The sequence below is a fragment of the Muntiacus reevesi genome, chromosome 8 (genome assembly GCF_963930625.1).
Source record: "Muntiacus reevesi chromosome 8, mMunRee1.1, whole genome shotgun sequence".
In the NCBI taxonomy this organism is placed as follows: Eukaryota; Metazoa; Chordata; class Mammalia; order Artiodactyla; family Cervidae; genus Muntiacus; species Muntiacus reevesi.
This window is the reverse complement of record NC_089256.1, coordinates 38,571,997-38,591,943: the sequence shown is the minus strand read 5'-3', so window position 1 is coordinate 38,591,943 and position 19,947 is coordinate 38,571,997. Positions and strand designations below refer to the sequence as shown.

The 19,947-nt window shown below is 37.6% G+C and overlaps 1 protein-coding gene across 11 annotated transcripts in view; it reads left to right on the top strand.

The window, feature by feature from the left end:
• ZBTB20 (zinc finger and BTB domain containing 20) overlaps nucleotides 1-19,947 on the top strand; it is an 858,187-nt gene that overhangs the window by 264,068 nt on the left and 574,172 nt on the right. Inside the window, exon 4 of one of the 11 annotated variants that reach the window (XM_065942518.1) lies at nucleotides 10,920-10,985. The exons of the other annotated variants lie outside the window; for them this stretch is intronic. The gene's annotated coding sequence lies outside the window, so the exon portion shown is untranslated. The remainder of the gene's footprint in view (nucleotides 1-10,919; nucleotides 10,986-19,947) is intronic. 11 annotated transcript variants of the gene reach the window in all.

The following is a 19,947-nucleotide window of genomic DNA, read 5'->3' as shown; positions in this document are numbered from 1 at the left end:
AAAGAGAAGAGAAAATGAATTCTAGGCAGAGAGAAAATCTCATGGGTACAAAAAGTTGATTGGCAGCTAGAAGGCAGGGGATCAGGTGACACAAGGGAAGACTAGAAAGGTAGATTGGAAGCATATCATGAAGTATCTGTGAGTTGATTAGAGTCTTGTATGAATAATCCTAGCTTTCAAAAATAAGTGAATATTGGTGGTAAAGAGAACATTTCTTCACAAGAATATAGACATTAACTGTTTGTGTGAAAAAAGAAATGATAACATTTAGCAACCAATGTATACAGGAAAAAGGATAATCTCAAAAAGAAGGTCCAAATCTGAGTTCAAGCCCTAATCCACCCTTGCTATATTATGACCTTAAACAGTGTACTTCATCTTTCCTTACCATATATTCATCAATATCACTTCGTAGCTCAGATGGTAAAGAATCTGCCTGCAATGTGAGAGACCTAGGTTCGATCCCTGGATTGGGAAGATCCCCTGGAGAAGGGAATGGCTGCCCACTCCAGTATTCCTGCCTGGAGAATCCCTTGCACTAACACTTTCACTACTGGAAAAGTGACTATGGGTGGGGGAAAGGTAGAGAGTTCTTCATTAAAGTGTCAGAATTTCACTAAAGTAAGAGGGAAAAGTATAGATGGAAAGGAAAATAGACAGGGTGGGGGGTGGGAAATGCTTGTGGGGGATAGATGAGTGGGAGAGAGGTCTGAGCTGGGAGGGAGAGGAAGAGTAGAGATTCTGAACCCAGGTGCTATCCATTTCCAATGTGATCAAGACAGAGAAAAGGGATTCTTTTCTTTCTCTTTTTGGTGGTTTTCTTCAGAAACAGAAAAAAAATTGAAATCATTTTTAGTATGCTTTTTATAACTTCACTTCACTATTTCATTGGGTCTAACCTAGGTATAATCTGTATCACAGCTTTGTTCCCACATTCCCACTTCCATCACAAACACAACACAGTGAGGAAGTAAGGCTCAGAATTGTGCCAGTGTTTCACAAATAGACTTCTTTGGTGATTTAAGCTCTTTTCATCAGTTGTTCTTGATGTTGAGTTTAAGCCCAAGTATAGAAGTGAGGGGATGATGGCCAACCAGTACATGATTCATACTACATAGCCGTCCCTCGATATGGCCTAATTTCTAGTACATGCCACCTACATGCTGAACTTAATTCATGTATTTATACTTGTTAGGGGTCAGATTTGCCAAGCAATTTTATATTAGTCAAAACAAATTTGTGTTTAGTTTCAAAGGATAGAGCTCTACATTTTAGGCATTTTTGGAATAATTTTTGGAAGATTAGATAGACAATTAATCAAAACGCCTATAAGAAATGTTAGCAATTAACCATTTTCCAATAAAATACTATTAGTCATTATTATTTAGGAATTAAATGCTGTTTAACCAGAGTAATTGTTGAGTCACACTGTTCTCTGTAAGATTAACCACTGACATATGTGGATGTGCTTCAGTTGATGTATCTAGGAACTTGGTGCCTCCCCAGGGCTGGGATTTCAAGGAATAAATGAAGACCTCCTGATGTAAATAACACACTTTTTGTAAGGTAGATTTTATACATTATCCAATGTTTATTTTATAACCATTCTTTTGTTTTTACTTTTCACATTAAAAAAGAATACAGTTTCATAAATTTCCATTTGATTTTTTTGTTTTTAGAAAAGGAAGTCCCACTGGATTATGTAACATTAAGCATCAGTTCAGTTCAGTTCAGTCGCTCAGTCGTGTCCAACTCTTTGCAACCGCATAAATCACAGCATGCCAGGCCTCCCTGTCCATCACCAACTCCCAGAGTTTACTTAAACTCATGTCCATTGAGTCGGTGATGCCATCCAGCCATCTCATTCTCTGTCGTCCCCTTCTCCTCCTGCCCCCAATCCCTCCCAGCATCAGGGTCTTTTTCAATGAGTCAACTCTTCACATGAGGTGGCCAAAGTACTGGAGTTTCAGCTTCAGCATTAGTCCCTCCAATGAACACCGAGGATCTCCTTTAGGATGGACTGGTGGGATCTCCTTGCAGTCCAAGGGACTCTTAAGAGTCTTCTCCAACACCACAGTTCAAAAGCATCAATTTTTTGGTGCTCAGCCTTCTTCACAGTCCAACTTTCACATCCATACATGACCACTGGAAAAACCATAGCCTTAACTAGACGAACCTTTGTTGGCAAAGTAATGTCTGCTTTTTAATATGTTATCTAGGTTGGTCATAACTTTCCTTCCAAGGAGTAAGCGTCTTTTAATTTCATGGCTGCAATCACCATCTGCAGTGATTTTGGAGCCCCCGAAAATAAAGTTTGACACTGTTTTTACTGTTTCCATCTATTTCCCATGAAATGATGGGACCAGATGCCATGATCTTAGTTTTCTGAATGTTGAGCTTTAAGCCAACTTTTTCACTCTCCTCCTTCACTTTAATCAAGAGTCTTTTTAGTTCCTCTTCAGTTTCTGCCATATGGCTACACAAAGATTAAAAAAACTGTGGCCATCAGAAGTAAATATTGGTAATAACACTCATGGCATTTCACACATGTAGATCATTGTGAGATAAGTAGAAATACTTACATCGAGCTTAGATAAGGAAGTAGGCTTTTTAATACAAATATAAATGGAGGCATTTTTTATGAAAATGGTGGCCCTTGAAATTGGCTTCCTGCTTTCACTTAAGAAGAAACACCTTCAATCCAATGATTTTTTGCTCTGATAAGAGTGAAAAGTAATAAATCTAAACACATTTTATTATGAAAGATACTTGGAAAAATTCTATTGATACAAGTTAATGCAAGATGGGAATTTGCTTATTACAGTGTTTTGAATGTTCTCTTCCATTGATCACATGCTGTTGGCATAAACAAAGATCTGGTGTATGGTAGAGGGCCTATATTTGCATCCTTTTGCATACTTAAACAATCTTTAGCAGGACTTATTTTTGTGTATTGACAGTATTTCTCAATCCTTTGTACAATTATAATGTGTATAGTAGAAGCAGCGTTTGAGTGTGCAATAAAGGTAGGTTCTTCTATCAATGCAGCCAGAAGAACATAAAGAATTCATTATACTGATTTTAATTCTGTGGATGAAATAGGTTTGCTCCATGAACTTTCATGCACAGGACAAAATGCTATGCTCATGAGACATGCAGGCAGCTGAAGAGTCAAGAAAAGCTGTGTTGGTTTTATTTAGGAAGTGCCTGGCTTCTCATCTGCTTGGGAAAGGAGCAGGCCATATCACCAATTGCCAAGTGCTCTAATGCTGAGAAGAGTGTCAGCTGTGGTTACCCTGGGGATTTTGGCAGCAATAAGCACTTTTCCTTGAGAAAAATCAGCATAGATGCCACACATTGGAATTGGAAGAATTGCTTTTATTTTCTATTTTCTTTAAAAATCAAATTTGCTTTTCCTTCCTTCCCAGCTGTTGCAGCTTCCTTGATTTTTAGCTCAGATGATGGGAGTAACACATGTTCACTGAAACCCAGAGGAAAGCTCCCTTCTTTTCTTCTGATATGATCTTGTTGAAGTCCAGATACTGGCTAACCGGAACTGAATAATATATTCAGAAAGAGATTTGTCCAGGAGGGGTGTTCATGGGTGAAGACCACAGTGGTGGGGGTAATCGAAACAGTTTTTCAAGGATATCAGTGTCAATCACATGCACTAGGAAACTTGAATATGCCATCTCCAGGATGTTTTTAGCTGAAAAACCTTGGATTCCTAACCTGTTCCATGGAGAAGTCTTTTTTTTTATTTTCTATATTCATCATAGTTTATAGCTGGGAACAAAATGCATACATAGAAATTGAATTGGCTGAATTAGTGTGCAGTAAGTTGGGCATTAAATATATGTGACTTTTTTCTGTTAATTCTCTCCCTTCCATATTATCTCTTACCTCTCAAATGGGAAGGTCACATCTGTTTTCTCACCAAGTTTTACCATCATGTTAAAGAGCCAAAATTCCTTTAAGGCCAATGTAGTGGAGGATTAGAGTAGCTTTTATTCTTGATGTCCAGTTTTTCTACAATCTTTTATTTTACATAAAGGAACTAATCATCTGATTTAGCTGGAGAAGGACTGGAATGGGCGAATTTAATTCAGATGACCATTATATCTACTACTGTGAGCAAGAATCCCTTAGAAGAAATTGAGTAGCCCTCATAGTCAACAAAAGAGTCTGTAATGCAGTATTTGGGTATAATCTCAAAAATGACAGAATGATCTCTGTTTGTTTCCAAGGCAAAATATTCAGCATCACAATAATCCAAGTCTATGCCCCAACCAGTAATGCTAAAGAAGCTGAGGTTGAATAGTTCTCTGAAGACCTACAAGACCTTCTAGAACTAACACATCCCAAAGATGTGCTTTTCATTACAGGGGATTGGAATGCAAAGGTAGGAAGTCAGGAGATATCTGGAGTAACAGGCAAAATTGGCCTTGGAGTACAGAATGAAGCAGGGCAAAGGCTAACAGAGTTTTGCCAAGAGAATGCACTGATCATAGCAAACATCCTCTTCCAACAACACAAGAGAAGACTGATTGTACACGTGGACATCACCAGATGGTCAATACCAAAATCAGACTGATTATATTCTTTGCAGCCAAAGATGGAGAAGCCCTATACAGTCAGCAAAAACAAGACCTGGAGCTGACTATGGCTCAGATCATGAACTCCTTATTGTCAAATTCAAACTGACATTGAAGAAAGTAGGAAAAAACCAGTAGGCCATTCAGGTATGACCTAAATCAAATCCCTTATGATTATATAGTGGAAGTGACAAAATAGTTTCAAGGGATTAGATTTGATAGAGTACCGAAGAACTATGGACGGAGGTTCATGACATCATACAGGAGGCAGTGATTAAGACCATCCCCAAGAAAAAGAAATGTAAAAAGGCAAAATGGTTGTCTGAGGTGGCCTTACAAATAGCTGAGAAAAGAAGACAAGGTAAAGGCAGAGGAGAGAAGGAACAAGATATCCATTTGACTCAGAGTTCCAAAGAATAGCAGGAAGAGATAAGAAAGTCTTCCTCAGTGATCAGTGCAAAGAAATAGAGGAAAACAATAGAATGGGAAACACTAGAGATCTCTTCAAGAAAATTAGAGATACAAAGGGAATATTTCATGCAAATATGGGCACAATAAAGGACAGAAATGGTATGGACCTAACAGAAGCAGAAGATAATAAGAAGAGGTGGCAAGAATACACAGAAGAACTAGACAAAAAAAAAATCTTCATGACCCAGGTAACCACAATGATATGATCACTCACTTAGAGCCATACATCCTGGAATGTGAAGTCAAGTGGGCCTTAGAAAGCATCATTATGAACAAAGCTAGTGGAGGTGATGGAATTCAAGTTGAGCTATTTCAAATCCTAAAAGATTACACTGTAAAATATGTAGTCAATATGCCAGCTAATTTGGAAAGCTCAGCAGTGGCCACAAGACTGGAAAAGGTCAGTTTTTATTCCAATCTCAAAGAAGGGCAGTGCCAAAGAATGCTCAAACTACCATACAATTGTGCTCATCTCACACGCTTGCAAAGTAATTCTCAAAATTCTTCGGGCGAGGCTTCAACAGTACCTGAACTGTGAACTTCCAGATGTTCAAGCTGGAAGGCTGAGGAACTAGAAATCAAATTGCCAACATCCATTGGATCATAGAAAACGCAAGAGAATTTCAGAAAAACATCTACTTCTGCTTCATTGACTACGCCAAAGCCTTTGACTGTGTGAATCACAACAAACTGTGGGAAATTCTGAAAGAGACGGGAATACCAGACCACCTTACCTTCTTCTTGAGAAATCTGTATGCAGGTCAAGAAGCAACAGTTAGAACCGGGCATGGAACAACAGATGTCTTCCAAATTGGGGAAGGAGCATGTCAAGGATGTATATTGTCACCCTGCTTATTTAACTTATATGCAGTGTACGTCATGTGAAATGCCAAGCTGGATGAATCACAAGCTGGAATCAAGATTGCTGGGAGAAATATCAATCACCGCAGATATGTAGACGATACCACCCTTATGGCAGAATGTGAAGAGAAACTAAAGAGCCTCTTGATGAAAGTGAAAGAGGGAGTGAAAAAGCTGTCTTAAACATTCAAAAAACTAATATCATGGCATCCACTCCCGTGACTTCATGGCAAGTAGATGGGGAAACAATGAAAATAGTGACAGAGTTTATTTTCTTGGGCTCCAAAATCACTGCAGTTGGTGACTGTAGCCATGAAATTAAAAGACGCTTGCTCCTTGAAAGAAAGTTATGACCAACCTAGATAGCATATTAAAAAGCAGAGACATTACTTTGCTGACAAAGTCTGGTTTTTCCAGTAGTCATGTATGGATGTGAGAGTTGGACTATAAAGAAAGCTGATCACAGGAGAATTGATGTGTTTGAACTGTGGTGTTGGAGAAGACTCTTTAGAGTCCCTTGGACTACAAGATTAAACCAGTCAATGCTCAAGGAAATCAGTCCTGAATATTCATTGGAAAGGCTCATGCTGAAGCTGAAATTCCAATACTTTGGCCACCTGATGAGAAGGACTGACTCATTGAAAAAGACCCTGATGTTGGGGAAGATTGAAGGCAAAAGGAGAAGGGGACGACAGAGTTTGGGCAAGCTCCAGGAGTTGATGATGGACATGTAAGCCTAGCATGCTGCATTCCACGGGGTTACAAATAGTTGGACACGACTGAGTGACTGAACTGAACTGACATACCTAGAAAATGTTTGACAAATATCTCTGCATTGGTGTCCCAATAAAGCTGACATACAAGTAACCATCATACATTCTTTACCTCATTTGTGTGTGTGTGGTGTGTATGTGTGTGTGCGTGTATATGTTAGTTGCTCATTTGTGTCTGCTTATTTGCAACCCCATGGACTGTAGTCCCCCAGGCTCCTCTGTCCATGGAACTCTCCAGGCAAGAATACTGGAGTGGGTTTCCATTCCCTTCTTAAGAGGGTCTTCTCAACCCAGGGATCAATCTCTGGTTTTCTGCAGTGCAGGCAAATTCTTTACTATCTGATCCACCAGGACGCCCCATTTAGTGCTGAGCAAAATACAGCCCAAAGCTTGATGAGGTAAATGCTGTTTATTATTTTCATCAGATTTGATGATTAAACATTTTGGTTTCTGGAGTGAGGTTACTCTTGTCAAATTCTGATTCCACCACTTACTAGTAGAACAGTAGGCAAGTTACTTAACCTCAATTTCCTCATCTCTAATTTGAGGGTGATAATGCTTCATACCTTGTTGAGATATTGTAAGGATTAAATGAGCTAATAGATGTAAAACACTTTCCTTTGATGACTAGGACATAGCTTTACTACTTAGTGAAGGCTAGGTACATTTGATACACACAAAGAAATAAAGGCTCATAGAGGTTAAGATCCATGGCCAAGCTCACACAGCCAGTAGTGTGAAATTAGGTGGTGAAATTAGGATTTGAGCTTATGCTGTCTGACTCCAAAATCATGCATTTAATCATTACTGTCTACTAATCTCTACTTCACAGAGAATCAGTATAATATAATGGCTAAGGCCATGGTATCAGACACAATGGGTTCAAATCCTGGCCCTTTTACTTACCAAAAAACTTTTGGCAAGTTACTTAACTTCTCTGTACCTTGGTTTCTTCATCTCTAAAATAAAAATAAAATGGTACCCTTCTCAGAGTAACATGGAATCAAATGATTTCTGCCTTTCTGTATGAATTTCAAGTGATAGAATTTCAGGCACAGGAAGATGGTGGAGAGATTTCTTCAGTTGTCCTCAAATTGTAGTAGTTGATCCCTGAATAGGTAAGATTTATGAACTCTAAAGAAGTATTGAAAGACACTGATGTATTCTTGGTATTATAGATCACCTTGTTTTGAAACAAATTTCTTAGGAAACTTTTTTGAGAGAGTGAAAATGATGATTTCTTTCAGAATGATTTTATATATCCTCAAAATGAAGTTGAAAACAGTGGGTATGAGTCCAAAGGAAACCAAGGAGACCAATACAGGATGAAAACCCAAGGGGCTCTTTTTGTGACTCTTTTGTCCATTTAATAGAAGCTATGAATGACTCACTATTTGGGACAAATATTTCCGTTTTAAGACAAGAAGACTCAGAATTTCAAGATGTTGTATCTGACTTTTCATCTGTCAACCAAGAGCAGCTGAAAAGGCGAAAGCCCTAGAGAACTGTTTTCCTACACATGTATTTGTTTTTAGACAAATGTGTTTGAAGGTCTGAACACCATGGAAATGTGCACCATGAAAATGCCCATAGTTGAGGGGTATAGAAGCCCTAGCAGTGTTGACTCAGTCCTCAATCATTCTGTGTGATGAATTACATGCCACATGCTTCAATTTGCTGTGTGTGAGGTCTTTCAGCATGATTTGTAATAAACACCAATCCTGTATGCAGGACGAAAGAAACTTACTGATTTTTTTTCCAGGAGATTAATGAGTATTTTATTGTTATCTTGCTGTTGCTTATAGAAAGAGAATTCCAGAGAAAAATCATACTGTGTGTCTTGTGCTCAGTCGCTTCAATTATGTCCGACTCTGTGCAACACTGTAACCCACCAAACTCCTCTGTCCATGGGATTTTCCAAGGCAAGAATACTGGAGTGGGTATCCTTTCCTTTCTCCAGGGGATCTTCCTGACCCAGGGATCAAACCCACAGCATCGCCTGCATCTTTTGCATCACAGGCAGATTCTTTAGTACTAAGCCACCCGGGGAAGACCAATTGTGTCTTAATACCCCTCAACATACTTATAAACACATGAAATCAGGTTAAAATTAACATTAAGAGCAGGTTTGAGGGGGAAGCATAGAATCCATGTGCAGACTGAAGGGAGTGTGGAAATGAAGGGAGGAAATGTATGGTTACTCTCAAGTCTAAAAGTGATGGGAGCAATCGTAAGCCAATCGCATATCATCTTCAACACTTACTGCTACTGCTGCTACTAAGTCACTTCAGTCGTGTCCGACTTTGTGAGACCCCATAGACGGCAGCCCACCAGGCTTCGCCATCCCTGGGATTCTCCAGGGAAGAACACTGGAGTGGGTTGCCATTTCCTTCTCCAGTGCATGAAAGTGAAAAGTGAAAGTGAAGTCGCTCAGATGTGTCCAACTCTTCACGATGCCATGGACTGCAGCCTACCAGGATCCTCCATCCATGGGATCTTCCTGGCTACTTACTTCCTTTTAAAATTTAACTCTTGAAGTCAAAGCTAGAAATCTGTCTTCCTTACCCAGTTTCTCCCTGTTACCCACCACCCATATACTATCTGCAATTTAGAATCTTCTCAAAGTAGGCAATAGTTGTGTTTGTTATTATGTAAAAACTATTAGAATCAGATGAAAATTTTATGGTGAACATCAGATGGAAATGTTCTCTCTGCTATACAGTAGCAGTTACTTTATTATTATATTCATTTTATTTTCATACAGTTATATAAGGATTCTCTCTTTCTTTCTGTATTTTCTTTTGGCAATTGACATGAAAAACCTTTCTAAGAGAAAAATTACTTAAGAAATGGAAAACCAGGAGGAAAAGTATAATTGAGTCTGGAAACCTTTTTGCCTCAGCTAAATAAATAAGAAATGATAAGAAATACAATATAATATGAGATGAGAAATACTGAGGTTCAAGAAGACTGTTTTATTTAATTCCATTTAATTTTATTGAATCAAATTTGATAGAGACAATGTCGATGGACATGTACAAGGAGATTGGTAGTAGAATGCCTGGGGCTGTCGTATCACTGAATGAGGTATATAAACAGAAAAGGAATGTTGAGTAATTCTGAATATAAGGGTGATTTTTAGATATCAGATTTCAGTTTTTCAAATGCACAGAGCCAGCAGGGTAAAGCATATCTGTCACTTGAATCTAGTTCTTGAATTCAATACACTAAAAATCAAATACCTCAATACCATATTTTTTATCTTCTTCCTTTGCCAACAAATGTTTAGAGTGTTTCCCTGGCATTGCTGAACTCCCAGCCAAAATATGTATTTCAGTTTAATTTTTGGAGGAGAAGTAACCTTAAGTGGGCTGCTAGCAATTATTATTCGCTCAGTCATGTCCAACTCTTTGCGACCCCATGGACTGTAGCCTCCTAGGTTCCTCTGTCCATGAACTGTGGCCCACCAGGCCCCTCTATCAGTGAAATTCTCTAGGCAAGGATACTGGAGTAGGTTGCCATTCCCTTCTCTAGGGGATCTTCTCGACCCAGGAACTGAACCTGGGTCTCCCACATTGCAGGGAGATTCTTTACCATCTGAGCACCATTAAACATCGAACTTAGATTTCCTTTTATCTCATTGATTTACTTACAGAGTGAAGCTTCCGTAGCAAACCTGAAGAGTCAGTTTATAAGCAGAAATATTTGCAAAGGCTTGATATTTTGTCCTAAAAATGAAGGCAAAAGAAATGAGATTGTTTTTGAAAAACTGAACAATTAGTGGATTATCAGAGTGAAATAAATGCAGTTATGCTTACTTATCAGTAAGCCACACTTAGGTCAGTTATGTTCTGAGAGAATCTGTGTAGTAAAGAAAGAGATAGCACCCAAAGGTGACCATAGAGAAGATTGCCAGCCTTTATAGGGAGTTTATGAGACCTTTTTATCTTTTAGTATTTTGTGTACTTTTAAATTTCTTTTCACCGAAATGCAATTTTATGCAGTCCAAATGGAAGCTCTAGAGTGTATTTGTATAGGTGGAATTGAAAGAATTGGCAATATGAATAACTAAAATAGATAACTCAGACCTTTCAGAATGCCTTTCTGATGCCTAAGTTAAACTTCAGACATTGATCACATTGTCTGAGCAATTGTCAGTTAACCATCAAACTTATGGATATATAGTTTAAATAATCAGTACACCTACATTTCTTTATAGTTTCCTCATAGATGCCCAGGAGGAGACTGAACTATCAAACCACTGGCAAATTAGCATGATAAAATGGTAAGTCTAAACAAATAGGAATTACTGGTTTACTAAATTTCTTGCCTCATAATTGCATAAATACAAAGATGCCCTCCTCTCAGATACATAATTTAAGCTCCATAACAAAAAGACCTTGTATTTATTCCTAGAACTCCTTATAATACCTGAAATATAGTGTGTGTTCAATAATACTTGTTAAATCAATGGATTCTATTATAAAGAGGCTCACTGCTTTCCTAGATTTAGTTACACATCAGGTCATATCAAATCTCTTCCTTTCTCCTCCACTTTTAAGAGCATTTATATAGGCTGCTTCTAACTTACAAACAATTTGTGTTTAAAAATTCACATAGTTTAGTCATTTGGAACCAAGAATGCTTCTCTCACTTATGTATGTATAGCAACGAGTACTGATTCAGCATTCACTCTGGCTCAGTCACAGTTCTAGGTTCATGGTGAAAAGTCACATTTCCCTATTTCCACTAGGAAATAGGACAGTGCCAGGCACATAATAATCGCTCACTACTATTCTTAAAGATTCACCCTACTAGTTTCAGGGATGTTTATTCAGAGTCCTTAGCCTCTGAACTGAGCTATTAGTTTATTTTCTTTCCCAAAACAAATTTGAATGAGAGCACTAGATAAGAAAAACCAGGTGCTATTTTAGGTGGTGGTGGTGGTGGTTTTTTTTTTTAATCCTGTTTCTTTACTCTTCCCTGAGCATCCACTTCAAAACAGAAAGATCCTGCTGTTTCTTTCTTTAATGTCCTTGCTATATGATCTTGGCAAGTCATGGACCTGTCTGTGTGGTTCTCATCTGAAAGTAACAAAGAAATGATAAGATTCTAATTCACATGGAGAATACAGCTGAACTTAGTAAATTAATGTTTGCATAGTGCTTAGAATTCTGAGGTTAAAATTGCTAAGAGAAATGTACAGAACTATTATTGCCACTAAAATTATGATAGACATTTTTTCTCTAATTAAAAATGCCTCATTTAATTGGTGTTTGTATTTTAAAAGTTGTATGCCATCTTAAAGCAAATGTTTGATGTTTATCTGAAGGAAAAACAAAGATCATGTCATTTCATTATTATGTGATATAAAATATTTCCAAGGAATCCCTAGTTTCAGATAAATAAATGACACTTAGAACCTTATGATGCACCAGTCTGGATAGATGGATCATTGCCTTTTCTTACATGAGTAAGAAAGGTTAAGTGAAATAGCTTTCAAAATTCTCCTCTTTTATGCCTCTCTTCTTTAGCTGTTGCTGGCATGGAGTAAAGTAGCAAGTACTCCAATTCCAAGAGTAAGGAGGATTTGACGAGGTTTTGTTTGCCTTTTTTTTGGTGGTGGGGGAGGTGTTTGTGTGCTTGTGACCTGTTAGGTCCTTGGTTAATTCCATCAGTTCAGTGGTCTAGCTAAAATGGCAGACAATAAAATAAATACTCCATAGCAACAGGCTGTGATTTCTAGCCATGTCTGAACACACTCTTCCTAGAGTAGGATTCTTCCACGTTGACTTCTTCCTTGTCTCAAGTGTGAAAGGTCGTTGTATGATACTTCTCTTCTCAGCAGAAGATGGAAACTAAATTGTGAAATTTAAGAGACAGTATCTTAGCCATAAGTTTTATTTTTTGAGAAATATATAGTGAACATCTACCATGTGTTAGACACAGTTCCAGTCACTAGTGATGCTAAGTGATGAGGAGTAAGACAAAAGTCTTTGAGTCACAAAGCTCATATTTTAGTGAGGAAGACAGATAATAAGCAAGTAATTGTATAATTTAAGGAAGAATTTTCTTGTTCAGTTGTGTCCGATTCTTTGCGACCCCATGGACTGCAGCATGCCAGGCTTCCCTGTCCTTCACCATCTCCCGGAGCTTGCTCAAATTCATGTCCATTGAGTTGGTGATACCATCCAACTATCTCATCCTCTGTTGTCCTCTTCTTTTCCTGCCTTTAATCTTTCCCAGCATCAGGGTCTTTTCTAATGAGTTGGTTCTTCACATCAGGTGGCCAAAGTATTGGAGCTTCAGCTTCAGCATCAGTCCTTCCAATGAATATTCAGGACTGATTTCCTTTACGATTGACTGGTTTGATGTCCTTGCAGTCCAAAGGACTGTCAAGCATTTTCTCCAACACCAGACTTCAAAATCATCAATTCTTCGGTGCTCAGCCTTCTTTATGGTCCAACTCTCACATCCATACATGACTTCTGGAAAAACCATAGCTTTGACTAGATGGACCTTTGTTGGCAAAGTAATGTCTCTGCTTTTTAATATGTTGCCTAGGTTTGTCATAACTATTATTCCAAGGAGCAAACATATTTTATGAAAAAAACAAATCAAGCTAAGATAGAATGAAGGTGACAAGCTGTTTTAATATGATTGTCGGTGTAGGTTTCCTGAATGATGGTATTTGAATAGAGACAAAAATAAACAAGGAGAGCAAACAAGCCAAACTCTAGAGGAAGAACATTCCAGGCATAGGTAAAAAGATGTCCTCAGGCCCTGAGGTAAGACTTAGTCTAGTGGATTCCAAGAAAGAGAAAAGAATGCTTTATGAACCTTGACAGTCTTCAAAATCTTGGAGAGCCAGGTAGAGACTGGCCCATATGATGTACACATGTTTGCCCTATACAACCTGTAGTTCTGGAAGACTTTAAGGCATCCTTAAAATATGATTCCCAGTCTTAAATTTTAAGGTGTATTCATGATACTTTTGATTTCAGTAAAGCCATTAAGGACCAAATGCCTTCAGTCAGTGATACAAGACTGAATCTACTTTCATAAGACTGTAAGTTTTCAAAAGTGCTTGAAGAGGAATGCCACAAGACAGTTAAAGCACATCAGTGAGAGATGCAGGGTGACTGGGAGGGCAAGGAGAAAGATGAAAGCACAGCACTGTCGGTGTGACTTTATTTTCAGCTTCCTCCACTTTGAAAGTACCTGCCCTCACAATCACTTGTAGGCACACCTACCCTCTGGTTTAACTGATCTTGTTAGATTCATGACTATGAGGAGTGTCTGTTGTAATGTTGTTATCTGCTCTGGAAATGTCTGATCTGAAAATACTGACATCTCTTATATGATAGCAATCTTTCTTAAAAAGGTATATGAATATAAAAAAGTTAAACCACAATTTTTGATGCACTCAGAATTGCTATCTTGTCAATAGAGGCCTGTGAAAAACCATTTTGTATAACATATAAATTTGTCATAACTTCAGAATTTTGTATATTGTGACAGACACCTGTAGAAAGAGATTATTCTCCCCATATTGTCTTTGGTATTGGAACATGAAAGACGTGTGTGTCCATCACCCTGCTTTGTCTGTAAGAGAGTTTAAAGCTTCAGACTTGAATCTAGATATGTAGAACAGCAGGGGAGGTGATGCCTCTTAGTGACATTGTAGTTGTTGAGTATAGTCTGAACCTTCACTTTATTTATTCACACACACCACTGGCATTTACTTTGTGCCTTTACAAATGTAACTGAAAAAAATAGTTCTTCACTAGCTATTGCAGTCTTTTGTAAAAGAGTACCTTTGTTAGCATATGTCACCAACCACAGTGTTTACTACTGGAGGCCATGATAGGAATATGTGCAAATAGCTTGATCCCCAAAGGCTATGTATGGACTCTAAGGGAAAAAGAATGTCGTAAGAAGTCACCAAAAATCTTCCTTTAAATCAGTGTTTGGGATAGTGAAAGCACATGAATTTTGAAACAAAAATGTTATTTCCTTACTCAAAGTTTGCCATCACTTCCTCCATATTAAAGAAAAGAGGAAGAGAAGGAGGGAGTTGGAAGGGAGACGTGAAAAGGCAAGAAAAGGAAGGAAAGAATGTTCAAAGGGAAAAGAGAGAGAGAATGCTTCTCTTGGCATGTAAAATACTTCCACTAAAATCTTTAGATGTTTTCTGTTTTTTAAAAAAAATATTGTTTCATTATACAATCTTGAAAGTTTAAAATGGACGGATTTACTGTAAGAAGCATTAAGTAAATGCAATTTCTATTTTTAATAAAGATAGCTCAAGTTTAATGTGAGATCACATCAGCTCTCCAATGTAATTAAGTGTATGGCTTTCTAATGCATGTTGAGTACCCACGATGGGTAGTTAATAGAATTTTTTAGGTGAAAGTCAGGACGCCACTACAGTGAAACTACAGTGGGATGATGTTGGTCAGTAAAATAGAGACCACCAAGTAATGGAAATTACAACATATTTTGATATAATTTGTCTAAAATGGTTCATGACAGAGAAGTCGATTTTAGCTGAATGTCCAAAATGATAAAAGGCTGGTGTGTTTTAATGAAGAAAAAGGGTGTGAAGCAAAGACTGTACTTTGTAGGCTGTAGAAACTCTCTGCACTGCACAGGTATTCCTGGGAGGCTCAAATGTATCTTTATAGGAGGGAGAGTGTGCTTGAGATTAGACTAGGGGTTTCTAGAGCAAATATGATGTCCCATGATTTCTTTTAACATCAGAAGAAAAAAAAAAAACCCACAAGTAGAAACTGCAGGTGCTTCCTTTTTATTGCACGATGTAAAGAGAAAATGTAAAATGGACAAGCTTTCGACAATCATGTTCTCTTCATCAAGCTGTTATTGTTATTTTAGTGAGTCCACTAAAAAGAATTATCTAGAGCTTCTTGTTTTTACTTCTTTGTGTACTTGATGAATATGATTACCATTTTTACCTCCTGTATTTAAACCCCTCTGCCATAATCCCATATTCTGCCTAAAAGCCATGTCTGTAGGAGCTGTTTCCCCTTCACTGGAATAGTTTTTAGGGATATGACTGCATTTAAGCAGGTGCAGTAAATGCACTTTTGGCGATTTTCACTGTCGTGTGTAAGTGCAAAACATCTGACATAATTAAGCTATGATTAATCGAGACTATTAGTAAAATAAGTTTGTTTTATGAATGAAGACCTCACACTCATTCAGCATAGCCTTTCTTTAACAAATGCACTGCATTCACTTATGTAGCACAGCTTTGTATGCCTGGAAAGTGAATAAACATTTGCCAGGCTACCTTCCAGAGTTTTCCATTAACTGTCTTCAAATTCCCTTCTTGTGTTGTGCAGAGGGAACCCGATTTTATTTTTAAATAGAACAAAGAGACTGGCCCAGTACCACAAGGGCCAGTGATTGTCAGAATCATGAGAAATCTTTAGTTACTTTAGGTCCTAAATTGTTCTTATTCTTGTGTTTTACTCACTTTAGAATTTAAGGCATCCTATTAAAAATGGCCACCATACAAGGAGGAGGCAGTGAAGGAAAATAATAAAGAACAGTGGCAACTGAGTTGATGCTGTATAAATAAGCACATTTGCTGTGTCTCTTTTCTGCAGTTTTTTTGTCTCACTGATGAGAGAACTGGTTTGAGATGTAAATTGCTTCCCTTTGATTGAACCAGGGAGGAGATGTCATGTAACTCATCTCATCAGCATAGAGCATTGTGCGCCTTTGGTGAATTATAGGACAACACAGCTAGGAAGGATTCCTTAACCTCTCTCTCGGCAGCCCTGTTCCAGTCTTTAATAACCACCAAAGGGAAGTACTTCCCTTCTGTTCACCTGACTACCTTCTGTGGTTTGAGCTCATTTCTTCTGATCCTGTCCTTAAATATTCTGTAAAGGATCACTGGCAAGTGCCACGGTTTTAACTTGCCTGTATCCTGTAAATTAGAATATAAAGTTTTGGGGAGCTTTTTGCTTTGAAATGTGAGAACAGGGACAAAGAAATGAACTGAAGACCATATTTTCCACAATGTATCTCACTCGTCTAGATTTAGAGTAAATCCAGAGGGGCAGCTCTACATGAAACCAACAATGAGGTAGGAGCAGAGGTAGAAGTGGGGTGCAGGGGTTCCCTGTGATCTGCATGAGGTTGTATGCTGTGTGAGCAAAGAATTAGTAAATGGATTTAAAACAAAAGAATTGAAAATAGGCCTGCAATCCATCTAGCCTGGTATCTCGACAAACCAGGGGCTTTTTTTTATGTATAAGAAATTCAGGGCGGATATCACAGCCGTCTCATGACAGCAGGGCCTTTGCTTCCTCCCCTTCTATTAAATCTACATTTTGAAGGTGGATGGTGCTGACTCATAAATTAAATTGGAGTAATACATACAGTGTATATATATTTCTGTCACTTTGTCTCAAATTAAACACGAACCTTCTCCCCTGACAAGATGATAGAAAAGTTAATTGCTCGCCCTGGCTTTAAATTGGAATTTGAATTTGCAAAATGCTAAAGGTTTATGAGATCTAAATCATGAGGAGCTTAAATTACATTCCTGTGATAAAATATTAATAAATCAATTAAAACATAAGCCGAGTATAATATTACTTTCTTTTTTGTAGGAACCTTGAACACAATAATTCATTAGGGTGTAGTGCAGTAACAATTATTGTATCTTTTTTTAATTTTCTTTTTATTAGTTTTTTTTGATAAATACATCATCAGATAACGTTCCACAGGGTAGATTATCATTGCCCCAGTGCAGCATCCAGAAATTCTGTGGCACCCCCTAAACAAGAGCTCACAGCCTAGATTATCTGCCATTACTTATCCTTGTTAGCATTAGCTAGTTCTTTTACCAAAGGGGTATTGTCTTCTTGGGAATGTCTGTTCAATGCCAACTCTGCCATTTGTGGTTTCTGAATCTCTCCTCTAAAATGGGCATACTCATAATACTGCCTCAGAGCTGGCACAAGAATCAAAGTAGATAATGTATGTGAAAACCATTTGTAGATGGGAAGGCACTGTAAAATGTTAATTATTGCTATTATAAATTGGGAAATTTCGATCTCTAGAAGGACTCTTAATTATTACTTAGTAACCAACCCCCTCATTTTAAATATGAAGGATCAGAGGTTCAGAGAGTTTAAGCCACTTGTTTGAAGTCACACAGCTAGATATGTAACTGCTCTAACTAAAACCAGGACTTCTAAATCCCAACTCAGGGTGTTTTCTACTCTCTACCCTAAACCCACAAAAATGCTAGATGGTCACATCAAATTTTGTATGTTATTTAATCTCTCTACCTTGTTTTCTCTTTGAAGCTGTTTTTTGTTTGCTTGTTTGTTTTGACTGACTAAACGATAGTGATTTTAGGGAATAATTTTCTAGTACTTACCCCCACATCTGTCAGGAAGGGATCCTTTTGGCTGCAGAGACACTGCCTTGTCCTACTGCTCCCCAAATGAAGGCACAGCAGTGTTTCTTCCTCTCCCACAGGTTCTGGAGGAAACATCAATGAGAAAAGACAGTGGCCTGGCTTTTTAACTACTTCTTCCATGTGATGATAGACTGAGGATTCACCCACCACCTTTTTTTTTTCTTCATCTCTTTTACTTCCTTCCTGCTTACTGGCCCTACATTGCAATTTTCTTGCCTCCCTTCCCACCCACACATCCCAAGACTCACTGGGATTTGCATTTTATTTATTTTGAAAATAAAGAGAGCCTCCTCTTTAACACTGAACAGATCTTTTCCAAGTTATAATTCTTAGAAATGAATGGATTTATTTCTTCCTCTGATGTTAAGATAACTCTAGCTCAATGGATATCAGCAGATCAGAAAATAAGAGACTGAGTGCTAATCCTGTTTTTCCTGGTAGTAGGAGATGTGATATCTGACAGTTTTCATCATTTCATCTTTATTTCCTCTTCTCAGCAACAGTAATAACAAGATCAACCTATTCTAGTGTTTTGAAGACTTCCATTAAATGATTATGGGATGTTTGCAAAATGATAAAGGATTATGTAAGTGCCATATAATAATATTCTATGATCTTCTAGGAATGAGCTCTGGCAGAGTGGGTAAATTCATGGAATCCATAATATCCACATACATAATCACTACTTAATACTGGTACAGTTTTTACATAATACTTCGAGCACTGTGCACAGAGATAATATGGTCTCTGTCCTGAAAGTTTATGATTGGAATATATTATTTTACAAGGGAGAAAAAAGTTAATTAAGACAAAAGGTCTTAATTGAAACAGAAAAACTGTTGGAACTATAAGATTAGTCAAGGATATCAACAAGAGTGGATCTTATGGAAAAGTAGATTCTATGGTAGCATTTATAAAAAAGTGAAATGATTCATGCAAAACTAAGCTATTGATCACAGTATTGTAATATATCAGTTGTTGAATGTCTTAAAACCTCAATTAAAGAAACATAGAAATAAGCAAAATATGCTTTTAGGAAGGCAGATGAGATTTCATGAAATCCAAGAACTTTACCCATTAGATAGCCCTTCAGAGTATCTCTGGTTTTAAAATACATACTATGTACCAAACCTTATGTAGATATGATACAATTTGTTTTCTCATAAATATAACTCATTTTATGAATGAGGGAATAGATTCGGGGATATTAAATGAAGTGCACAAGGACAGAGAGCCAGGATTCAAACCAGGTCTGTCTGACTTCAGAGCTTCTTTCTCTTTTCATTACTCTATACCATCTTTCACAGCAGATTTGAGGCAATTAAAAAAGTACACAATGACTATATAAATGTACTGTGGAAGAGGAAGCAGAGAGAAAGTTTTATTCCTAGAGGCAGACTCACTGAGAGCAATGAGAGGTGAAATGGCAGTTCAGAACCTAGCTGAACAATTAGAAAACACACACAAAGAAGTCACAAAAGCATATTATGTTTATAGGATAAACAGCCCCCTCTTTTCCATATTATCTTTGACAGTATCAGAATACCTTATTTTTATCTAGATCATCCTTTATTATTATGAACATTTTGCTTTTCTGGTTGTTTATTAGTTTACAAAGCATTTTGATCTATGCTATTTATGGTTAAAAGAAAAAAGGAGTATCTCTGTTCCCATTTTACAGATGGGAGAACTGAGGCTTGAGTAGGTTAAACAATTCGCCAAAATTTTATTGATAATACATGGCAGGCAGAGTTTAAGAATTCAGAATTTCTCATGCCAGTGT